The sequence below is a fragment of the Nicotiana attenuata genome, chromosome 11, assembly GCF_001879085.1.
Source record: "Nicotiana attenuata strain UT chromosome 11, NIATTr2, whole genome shotgun sequence".
Lineage (NCBI taxonomy): Eukaryota > Viridiplantae > Streptophyta > Magnoliopsida > Solanales > Solanaceae > Nicotiana > Nicotiana attenuata.
In genome coordinates this window covers 32,791,533-32,802,999 of record NC_031999.1, presented here as the reverse complement: position 1 = coordinate 32,802,999, position 11,467 = coordinate 32,791,533, and positions in this window count along the sequence as shown.

Below are 11,467 nucleotides of genomic sequence, written 5' to 3'. Positions count from 1 at the left end.
GATGTGAGATGGTTTCTCAGCCTTGTGTTGTGGTGGTACGGGTGAGCTTGAGGTACAGCTCTTTCATTTGAGTCATTTTCATGATTTGAGTATGTTCAGATCGTTGCTTATTGGTGCGCGTATTATGCAAGTTGTGGCTTAGGCCTGTATTGATGTGTCATGTCACCAGGGTGGTGGGTTAGATTCGAGGCGACCGTTGGGATCATTAATGAAAACGAAAAGGATTTGATTTCAGCTTGTTGAAAGGATAATATCGAGGTTCGGCTCGAGAATCTGCTGTGGTATTAGCCAAAAGGGAAGTGGCTTCATGAATGGTTGATCTGAGAAATGGTGATGGCTTATTGCGTGTATTAGTTATCAGTTGCAGTACATGTAAAAGTGTTGGAACGAAACTTTAGTTGATAAGAGGTTCTCTACCGGTATCCGGGCATTGTGTGCAGCTGTTGTGAACAGAAGTTATCGCTACGAGTGTTTGAGTTATGTGGTATATCAGGTAATTGCACCTGAGGTTGCAGGTAAGGGTTATTACAGCTGGTTCGGACTTATTCTGAATATAGATGTGAGGTTCTGATCTTGTGTATGATTTCGGAAATGGAAATGTGGTTCTAAGGTTTATGGGCTAGATTGAGTTGTGAAAATTTCAGTTACAATGTGTTATCGGACCTATATGAGATAGGGTGACGTGGGATCACCCCCGGGTATATGCATGGTAAGGTTATTCAGCGATTGGTTGGCTTTTGGAACAACTCTGGGCACGTTCGAGGACGAACGTTTGTTTAAGTTGGGGAGGGTGTGACGACCCGGCCAGTCGTCTCATGAGTTACCACTCCGTTTCCCCCATTTCTGCTTCTTTATGCTTCATTATCCGTGTTTTGTGGTATCGGGTTGGTCGGATCGAGTCCGAAATAATTTTTGATAAGGTTTGAGATACTTAGTCTCTTTTAAGGAAGCTTAAGTTGGAAAAGTCAACCGGATGTTGACTTATGTGTTAGAGGGCTCGAATGTGAGTTTCAATGGTTCGGTTAGCTTCGGGAGGTGATTTGTGACTTAGGAGTGTGATCGAAATGGGTTTTGGAGGTTCGGAGTAGAATTAGGCTTGAATTGGCGAAGTTGATATTTTGGCGATTTCTGATTGGTAGGTGATATTTTGATCCGGGGGTCGGAATGGAATTCCGAGAGTTTCAGTAGCTTCGTTATGTCATTTGGGACGTGTGTGCAAAATTTCAAGTCATTCGGACGTGGTTTGGTTGGGTTTTTGATCAAAAGTGTGTTTCGGAAGTTTTTAGAAAACTTAGGCTTGAATTCGATGTGAATTGATGGATTTGGTGTTGTTTGAGGTGTTTTGATGATTGGAACAAGTTTGAATAAGATATTGGGTCATGTTTGTTCTTTTGGTTGAGGTCCCGGGGGCCTCGGGGTGATTTCGGATGGTTAGCGGGAAAATTGGAATTTGTGTTGCAGCTTTAGATTTGCTGCTTCTGGTATTTTCGCATCTGCGATTTGTGGGCCCCAGATGTGGCGCCGCAGATGCGGGTGTTTCATCGCAGAAGCGAAAATGGGTCAGGCGAGCTGGACCGCAGAAGCGGCTAAAGGGATCGCATCTGCGGAAGCGTAGATGCGGAAGAGGCTCGCAGATGCGGTTTAGGCCGGTTTAATGAACTCCGCAGAAGCGGGTGTGTTGACCGCATATACGGTACCGCAAAAGCGGATTTTGGACCGCAAATGCGGTTATGTCTGGGCAGAATGTATATATGTCTTCCTTCGCGATTTTTGAAGGGTTTAACCATTTTTGCACTCGGAATTGGGAGCTTTGGGCGATTTTGAAGAGAGGAATCAAAGAGACTTCGTTGAGGTAAGGATTTTGGACTTAAAACACATTTCTATGGTAGAATTTCATGAATTAAGGCTGTAATTAATGGGTTTAAAGGGCTAAAAATGGAGGATTAGGGCTTGAGTTTAAGAGGCCTTTGATGGAGAATTTGAGGGGTCATTTGAACCCCGATTTTTGATGTTGTTGATATGTATGAACTCGTGAGGAGATAAGGAACCCGTTGATGTAAAAATTTCTGAGTTTCGAGAAGTGGGCCCGGGGCTCGGGTTTTGGTAATTTCGGGATTTATGCCCGTTATTAATTGTTTTCGCTTGGGCTTTGTTCCCTTAGCATATTGTGATGTATTCGTTCTGATTTTGGATAGATTCGACGCGCGTGGAGGCCGATTTGAGGGGCAAAGGCGTCGCGAGCTAGAGATTTTGCCGGTTCGAGGTGAGTAATGGTTGTAAATGACATTCTGAGGGTTTGAAACCCCGGATTGCACATCGTTGTGCTATATTGAGGTGACTTGCACGCTGAATAGCGAGCGTGGGGTAGAGCACCGTTGGGGATTGTGACTTGGTCCGTCCCGATTGATGATTTTACCGTGTATTTGACTGAAACTTACTTGTTATCATCATGATTTGGGCAGATTGCCATATTTGGGCTTCTTGCCAACTATTTGAACCCTTCGGGGATTATTATCACTGTTTCCTCACTATTTTGACTTATTACTTGAACTCAGTCATGCTGTTTTCCACTATTTTACAACTCAGCCATTTTTACTCAGTTTTGAGACTTAAACGATATTTCTAAATGATGTTTTGGGCTGAAAACTACTAATTTACAAATGCCCGAGGGGCTTGTGATGATTTTATCTGACTGAGTGAGGCCGTAGGGCCTGTGTTTTTGAAGGATACATATGGGATCGGGCTGCGCGCCGCAGCAGTGTTATACTGGTACCAGATATGAGCCGAGGCCTAGATTTGATGCCACGAATGGCTTGATATTTGCGCTTGGCTGTAAGGGGCCCTCCCGGAGTCTGCACACCCCCAGTGAGCGCCGTCGACGAAATATATGGATCGGGCTGCACGCCGCAGCGATATATGGATCTGGCTGCACGCCGCAGCGGTTACTATATGATACTGATCTATATGTTTACTTTGCTTCATTTGCCTGCCATTATCTATTGTCTGTGTTGCTTCACGTGGTATCTACCCGATTGTCTGGCAATTTTATGTTGAGAGAGTGTTGTGCCCGAGGGGGCCGAAATTCTGTGCTGATCTGCACTATTTGTTTGCATTCATTTGCATAACTTATTAAAAAAAGAAAAAAGAAAAGCATTTCCCAAAAAGAGTCTTAAACTGAGCTAAGGCGTTTTCTATATATTTTAACAGCGCTGCATTATTTTTCTAATATAGTTTTACACTGCTCTGTACAAGCATGATGGTTTGCCTTACGTGATTTCTTACTTGCTCAGTTATTATTTACCTTTATTAGTCACTGAGTTAGAGTACTCACTTTTACTCCCTGCCACCTCGCGTGCAGATGCAGGTATTTATTCCCCGGTAGCGGGTTCTGAGCTGATCGGAGCTAAGTTATCAGAGTTTAGCGAGGTGACTGCCAGCGTTCGCGGCACCGCATTTCTCCCTTTTGTTTATCTGTCCTATTTTGTATATTACGGGACTTGTAGTCATATTTATACTCTAATAGATTCTCGTGACTTGTGACACCCCGTTTGGGCTGTGTTGGGTTGTATTCCGCACTTAATAAAGAAATCTCTGTTTAGACTGTGGTTATTTAATTATGTTAAAACTGTGAATCAATATTTAACTATTCTGAAAAGGCAAAATGGGTTGGTTGGCTGGCCTTGTCTTCACGAGAGGCGCCATCACAACCGGATCGGGGTTTGGGTCGTGACATTTTAATCGTGGCATTAGTGGAAATTAAGGAAGAAAATTGAGGGATTAGGGCTTGGGATTAAGAGACCAATTGAGTGGGGATTTGAGGGGTCATCTGAGGTCCGATTTTGATGTTCTTGATATGTATGAACTCGTGAGATGATGAGGATGTCATTGATATTAATTTTATCGAGTTCCGAGACGTGGGCCCAGGGGCCGGGTTTGAGCAATTTCGGATTTTTGATGCAAATTGGATATTTTGAGTTGGGCTTTGTCCCTTAGCATATTTTTAATGGTTATGTACTGATTGTGGCTAGATTTGGAGCATCCGGAGGTCGATTCGTGCCGGCAAAGGCATCGCGGGCTAGAGTTTGGACCGGATCGAGGTAAGTAGTGATTGTAAATACTGTCCTGAGGGTTTGAAACCCCGGATTACACATCGTTGTGTTATTTTGAGGTGACGCACACACTAGATGACGAGCATGGAGTTGTGCACCGTTGGGGATTGTGACTTGGTCCGTCCCGTAAGATTGTTAAGTCGCGCATTTGATTTGAAACCTTATGATATTCCATGTTCTAGAGATTGATATTATGTTTTGGGCTGTATTCCATGTTTGGGGCCTTGTGCCAACCTGTTGAGACCCTTATGGGCATTTTTACTATTTTTCCTCACTCTATTAGTTTTGAAGGCATATCCTCAGTCATGTTTTTACCTGGTTATTGTTTAAATCTGGTTTTATCACTATATATCTTAGAAATGTGAAAACTGTTTGGGCTGGGTTCCCTGTTTTATTGATGGTCCGAGTGATCGTGAGTTGATGACTGGGATAGACCGAGGGTCTGATTGTGAGGTTAATAACTGAGAGAGGCCGAGGGCCTGGTTGTGAGGATTATATATCTATGGATCGGGCTGCACGCCGCAGCAATATATATGTATATATGGATCGAGCTGCACGCCGCATCGATAAGTTGGATCGGGCTGCACGCCGCAGCAATATAGCGTTTGGGCTGTAGGAGCCCCTCCGGAGTCTGCACACCCCCAGTGAGCGCAGTCGACTACATAAATGGATCGGGCTGCCCGCCGCAGCGATATATGGATCGGGCTTCACGCCGCAGCGGTTATTATATGGTACCAATTGAGCGTGAGTGCTGAGTGTGAGCGCTGATTGGTAGGAGTTGAGTCACGAGTGACTGAGAGGCTAGCCCAAGGGGCGATAGTTATATACATGCACATGAGTGATGTTTGCCTGAGGGACCTGATTACAAACTTATTGATTTTCACTTCTCTTTAGAGTGAGTTTATATCGGATATGTTGATTTAATGACTGTTTTCACTCATCTTTATACTGAGCCTCTGTTGAAAATGTTAGATAAGTGTTTTTAAAAAACTTTCATTTAAGCTGGGGTTTATGAGATGTTGAGAACTTAATCACTGATTTGGCTTTTGTTATTTCCACTGAGATTTTCTTGTTAGGAGGTGTTTATGACTCCTGTTTTGCCTGAGGGGCTGTTTACGAACTATGTTTTGCCCGAGGGGCTGTTTACAAACTATATTTTGCCCGAGGGGCCGATTATGGTTTTCAGATCTTTTATTAAAAATGGTATTGAACCCCTACTGAATCTGTCGGAAGGTATTTTAAATTATTTTTACCAAAAGCTGGATTTTTAAAAGAGTCGATTGACTCGTATTCTGATTTAGCAGCCTGTGTGCTTATTAAGTTTAACATAAATGTGGATTCATTGTTTCCTACTGCTCCATCTTTATTTACTCTTATTACTTACTAGGTTGGAGTACTCACATTACTCCCTGCACCTCGTGTGCAGATTCAGGTATTTCGGAACCCGGTAGCGGGTGTTGGTTGCTCAGACGCGGAGTCATCAGAGCTAGCAAGGTGGATGTACGACGTTCGCAGCATCGCTCCTTCCTCTCATTTTTATTTCTGTACTTAGTACATTTTACCGTTTTCGTTGTATTCAGACCTTGGTAGATGCTCATGACTAGTGACACCCCGATGTCGGGCTTGTGAAATTATTTCGCATGTTTCTTTTAAGTGTTCATTATGAGATTAATGGTTTATAAATGGTTTAAAAACAACTTTTAATGAAAAATGGTTGACTTGAGGAATTGTGTCGGCTAGCCTTGTCTTCACGAGAGGTGCCATCACGACCGGGTATGATTTGGGGTCGTGACATATGCTTGATATATACTTCTTTTGTTGCAATAGCAGTAAGTTTTCAACATTCGTATCTTCTTCTACTTGATCCATCATTATTACTTAGAGCACTTCTCAATTATTCAGTACATTATGCACTCATTTCTCAAGTACATATAAAAGATTGATTATGATTTATTGAAAGACTATAATTCCAGGAGAAGTAATACTACACGGCCTCTTTTATATGAACAAGAACAAGTTTTAAAAACTATATTGCAAAGAGTCAATTCCGGTTGAGTGACATTGTTCTTAATTTGTAGATGGCCTTGGAGGAACCGAAAAGATATTTCTATATCAGGAATTACCTGCAAATGTCTGACCAAGAGGCATAACAACAAGTGGTATAGCAGCAACAACTTTATCAGGGGTCATATAGCTCACTCTAGAATTGCTCTTAAAACAACTGAAATGATCATTATAAATATGTCAAAGCAGACCAATGGTGCTAAACTGATAAGAAAGGAAAAGTTGATAATCTAGGATGAAACGCTAATGACAAAGTATTAGGCGGTCAAAACAGTTCATAGGAGCTTCAGAGATATAATGGATGACGATGATTTGATAGAAAAGTAATAATTTTTGGAGGTAATTTTTGTCAAGTTCAACAAATAGCTCTAAAATTGGTGAGAATAGCAACTATAAATGCTAGCTTGGTAAAATCATACTTATAGCTAATTAATAAAAAAGAATTAGCTAATAAGAAATACGAGAGCAAGAAAAGATCCAGCATCCGTTGATTTATTGCTTCATGTCGAAAGTAAGAAGGGCATACAATAAAAGATGATTTGGTCCTTCTTCTAAAGAATTGGTTATCAAGGCCAATGGTAATATTAGTGGTAAAGATCACTCAATAAGAAAAATATTTTCCTCATTAAACAAAATGAAAGTTATGCAACATACATGGCAGAAAGAGCTATCTTAGCTTGCAAAAATGAATATATTGGTCAACTAAATGAGACGTTGATTACTAAGTTCCCAGGTAAACGCAAAACGTTTCTCAGTTTCGATTCAGTGGAAGATGATACCAACAACTAATATCAGAAAAAAAATACTTCATACTTTAACACCAAATAGCCTTCCACCACACAAGTACTTTGGCAAGTTCATTATTTCTTATGTTTTTTAGTGTCTTGTACGTTTCTAAACAAAGTTAAATTGAACTTCCATTGCATACAAGTTGGTTTTGAAGAATAATGTACATATCATGCTACTGAGAAACTTAAATCCGTCAAATATCTTATGTAATGGTATAAGGATGGTTTTTAGAAGCTTTGACAATAATGTCATATATACAGAAATCTTGATGGTTAATGTAGTTCCAAACATGTGTTTATCCCATAATTCAACTTTTGCATCTAGAAAATGAAGGATATTCTTTTAAATATATCCAATCATTTTGAATCTACATATATGCTAATGTAATGATATTTTGACATTTTAATTTGTTGTTATTTCGTATAATGACTAAATAATTATGTGACATTATTATCGTGCAACGCACGTTCATAGAAACTAGTATATTTTAATGTACTGTATGACAGTCTATATATACAACTTTTATGTACGCCTCCAACCACCTCTCCCTTATGTACGCCGCCAACCACCTCCAACCAAAAATTTGCAGTGTCAACATCTGATGGTTGGTTTGGCTAATCGGAGTACATATAGAAGGGTTTTTGGAGCTCAAAATGGTGGCAGCTGGTGGAGACTATGGACATTTGTAATGCTAAAACTTGCATGATATAATGCAAGTGGTGGCTGGCTGAATAGTCAGCTTTCTTTTAAAAGTATTGAGTTATGAGAATTGTCAGTTACTTCTATTTAAGAAAAGAAACATTTATTGATCTTCTTTTACTTTTATGCTTTTCTTCCAACAGTAAAAAATTTTAAAAAGAAGAGCAGTGGATATTACTGTATTCAAAGAGAAATATGCTCTTTTATAGATATAAATTACATTATTTGACTCCTATAATGCTACAAAGTCTACACACAAAATTTGCACATTATATGCACATAATCTGCACAATTCAAAAGTCAAAATGACAGTCTATTGTGTTACAGCCTTAGAGACATAATTAAGTAAATAAAATTATGTTCTTTCTAACAGTTAAAACTTTTAGATGAAATGGTCACACACTTCAACATGGTAGCAGAGCAAGCAGACGTCTCGGGTTTAATCCCACCGCTACCCAATATCAAAAAGAATTTTCACGTGCTTGGCTCATCAAAAAGAATCGAACCCGTAAGTGAGGGATCGTATTGAAGACATAATTAAGTAAATAAAAGTGTGTTCTCTGTAATAACTTAAGCTTTTAGATGAGATGGTCTCATCCTTCAACAAATTGAAACAAGAAAACATCTTAAGGGAGGCTAATAATATGAAAAAAGCCAATTGATATTGGAAGATTTATATGACCAGACAATTACAGAGAGAAGGAAAAGAATAACAAGAAAATGGAAAGACAACAAATTAAAGCAATTAATAGTGGTGATAAATTTATTCCTCTGAGCTGAGATCTAAAAGCCATTGCTACCCTTTCATTATCGAAATCATGCCACAAAATCTCAGTAGCCTGAGCTATCTAGCAATTGTGATGATCCGATAGGTAATTTTTAATTTTAACCTTCATTTCTGTGTCTCGAAATCTCGTTTATCTCCATTTAACCTTTCTCGATTTGCGTGCGCAGTCCGTATCTTTTTCCGGAAGGTTTTTATGTGATAAATTGATAAAAATGCAAAATCGTGCTTTAAAACTCATTTAAGTTGACTTCGGTCAACGTTTTATGTAAATGGACTCGGATCAGTGTTTTGATGGTCCCAGTGGTCCGTGTCGTGATTTAAGGCTTGGGCATATCCCGGAATCAAATTCGGAAGTTCCTAGCTTGATTTAACATCATTTGTTAAAAACTAGAGATTTAAAGGTTTAAAGAATTTCTAAGTTTGACCGTAAATTGACTTTATTGATATCGGACTCGGATCGCGATTTCGAGAGTTGGAATAGCTATGTTATGTCATTTGGGACTTACATGCAAAATTTGAGGTTATTCTGGATTGATTTGGCAAGTTTCGGCGCGAATTATTGAATTGAAAACTTCATAAATTGATTAAGTTCGAATCGAGGTGTGACTTGTAGTTTCGGCGTTGATTGATGTGATATGAGATCTCGAGTAGGTCCATGCTATGTTACGGGACTTATTGCTATATTCGAACGAGGTCCCGAGTGGATTGGGTGAGTTTCAGACGGGTTTCGGATCGTTAGGAGCATGCTGTCTGGTACGTCGCACCTGCGAAATTTTTGAGCGCAGGTGCGTGGCCGCTTCTGCGGGATTTTTTGTCGCTATTGAGACGTTGGCACAAGACCTGTTGCGTCGCTTCTGCGGAGTTTTTGCACGCAGGTGAAATACCGATTCTGCGGCCCAATGATCGTAAATGCAGAAGGGCTCGCTTCTGCGGCTCCTTTAGGCGCTTCTGCGCAGTCGCAAATGCGACTTAATTTCCGAAAATGCAGACCTCTGCCTGGCAAGCCGGCTTCGCAGATGCGAGATTTTTCTCGCAAAAAGCGAGACCGCATGTGCAAAATTATTTTCCGAAAATGCGGAAGGACCTAGGCAGAATGGATAAGTTCGGGGGTTTGGCATATTTGTTCATTTTCTAGTTTGAAGCCTCAGTTTTTGGCGATTCTTGAGGTATTCTTCACGAGTTTGAGTTGGGTAAGTGTTCTATATTCGAAATTAATTATATTTCATGATTCCATACTTATTTATATCGTTAATTAGTGAATTGATGGAAGAAAATGAGATTTTTGTAAAATCTTCCAAAAATGAAAAACGAAAAATGAGGATTTGAAGAGCGAGTCGATATCGGAATTCGATAATTTTTGTATGGTTGGACTCGTATCGAAACGGGTGTTTATATTTCACAAATTTTTATTGGGTTCCGAGGTGCGAGCCCTATGTTGACTTTCAGTTGACTTTTGTTAATTTTTTTCAATAATAATCTATATCGAACTTCTTTCATTCATGACTAGTTTCTAAAGCTTATTTTGAATCGTTTGGCTAATAATTTGCTAGATTTGGTTGGTTTGAAGGCTTGTTGGAAAGGCAAGGCCGTGGTTGAATTTCGAGTTGATTGTGGAGTGAGGTAATTGAGTTTAACCTTGATTTGAGGAAATTAGGAATCCTTGAGCTATGTGCTATGTGAATTACATGTGTAGCGGCGTATATGCAAGGTGACAAGTGTATATATGCCGCCAAAATAATTGTTTCCATGCTTTCCCATATTTCATTAATTATTTTATCCCATACTTTAACTGTTACGTGCTTTAATTGCTTCTTATGCGTTAAATTGCTACTTGTCATTTATTATTCTCGCGTTAAAATGTTAGTTTCGTCCATGCTTCCATGATTAATTTCTACTTGTCTTAATTGTCTTACATGTTCCTCTTAAGTGACATATATTTGACTTGTCTTGTTGCTCGGTATTAATTGTAGCCTTTCATGATTTGGTACGAGATCCCTTCTTGATATGTAGTTTACATATTCGTTAATCGTAGAGATTCTTGTGATTCGAGTTATTAAATTGATTGTACTTATTCATGTGTTTATGAATGGAGTTGGACGCCGCAATAGGTGGAATCGGGTTGAGCTCTGCAACAAGTGAAATAAGGGTAGATTGATATGGTAAAATAAGGGAGAATTATGATATTGACTCTGATTATATGGTGGGATCGGGGTGCGCGCAACAACATATAATTACTTATTATTATTGATATTTACATGGTGGAATAAAGGAGAGTCATATTGTATGATGGGATCGGGTTGCGCGCTGCAACAGTTTATGTGTTTTGTATTCTTTGTTGTATTGTGTTGGCTTCGGTGCTTTCGTACGAGACTTTGAGAATTGGTAATTCTGTATTTACTGGTTTTCAAGAATTGAGTTATTTTCATGAGTTAATTACTTTATTTTCCGATATGTTCCTCTCCTGTCATTATTTTTATATACTGCGTATAGGATATTGTAAGTGGCCGCCTTAGCCTCTACTTTGTCGAGGTTAGACTCGGCACTTACAGAGTACATGAGTTCGGTTGTACTTATACTACACTCTGCACTTTTTGTGCAGATTTTGGAGTCAAACCCCAGCGGCGGTCAGTAGATTGCTCGGGTTGACTATTGGACGGAGACTTGAGGTAAAACTACTCGGCGTTCACATCCCTAAAGTCCCCTTCTACTTTATCTTAGTTGTGTATTTTGTTTCATATAGTTTTACTTTCATTCAGATATTTATATGTATTATTCTAGAAGCTCGTGCCCTTGTAACACCAGATCCGGGGTTGTATCTAAATATTTCAGTTATTATGGCTTTCCACACTTTATTTCAGCTTTATCACAGTTATATTAGTAATTGACATCAGTTAAATCTGATTTGTTTAAAAATGGCTTAAGACTATTCTAACATTGGCTTGCTTAGCAAGTGAAATGTTAGGCCCCATCAGGATCCCGAAAGTGGGAATTTTGGATCGTGATAGGTTGATATCAGAGC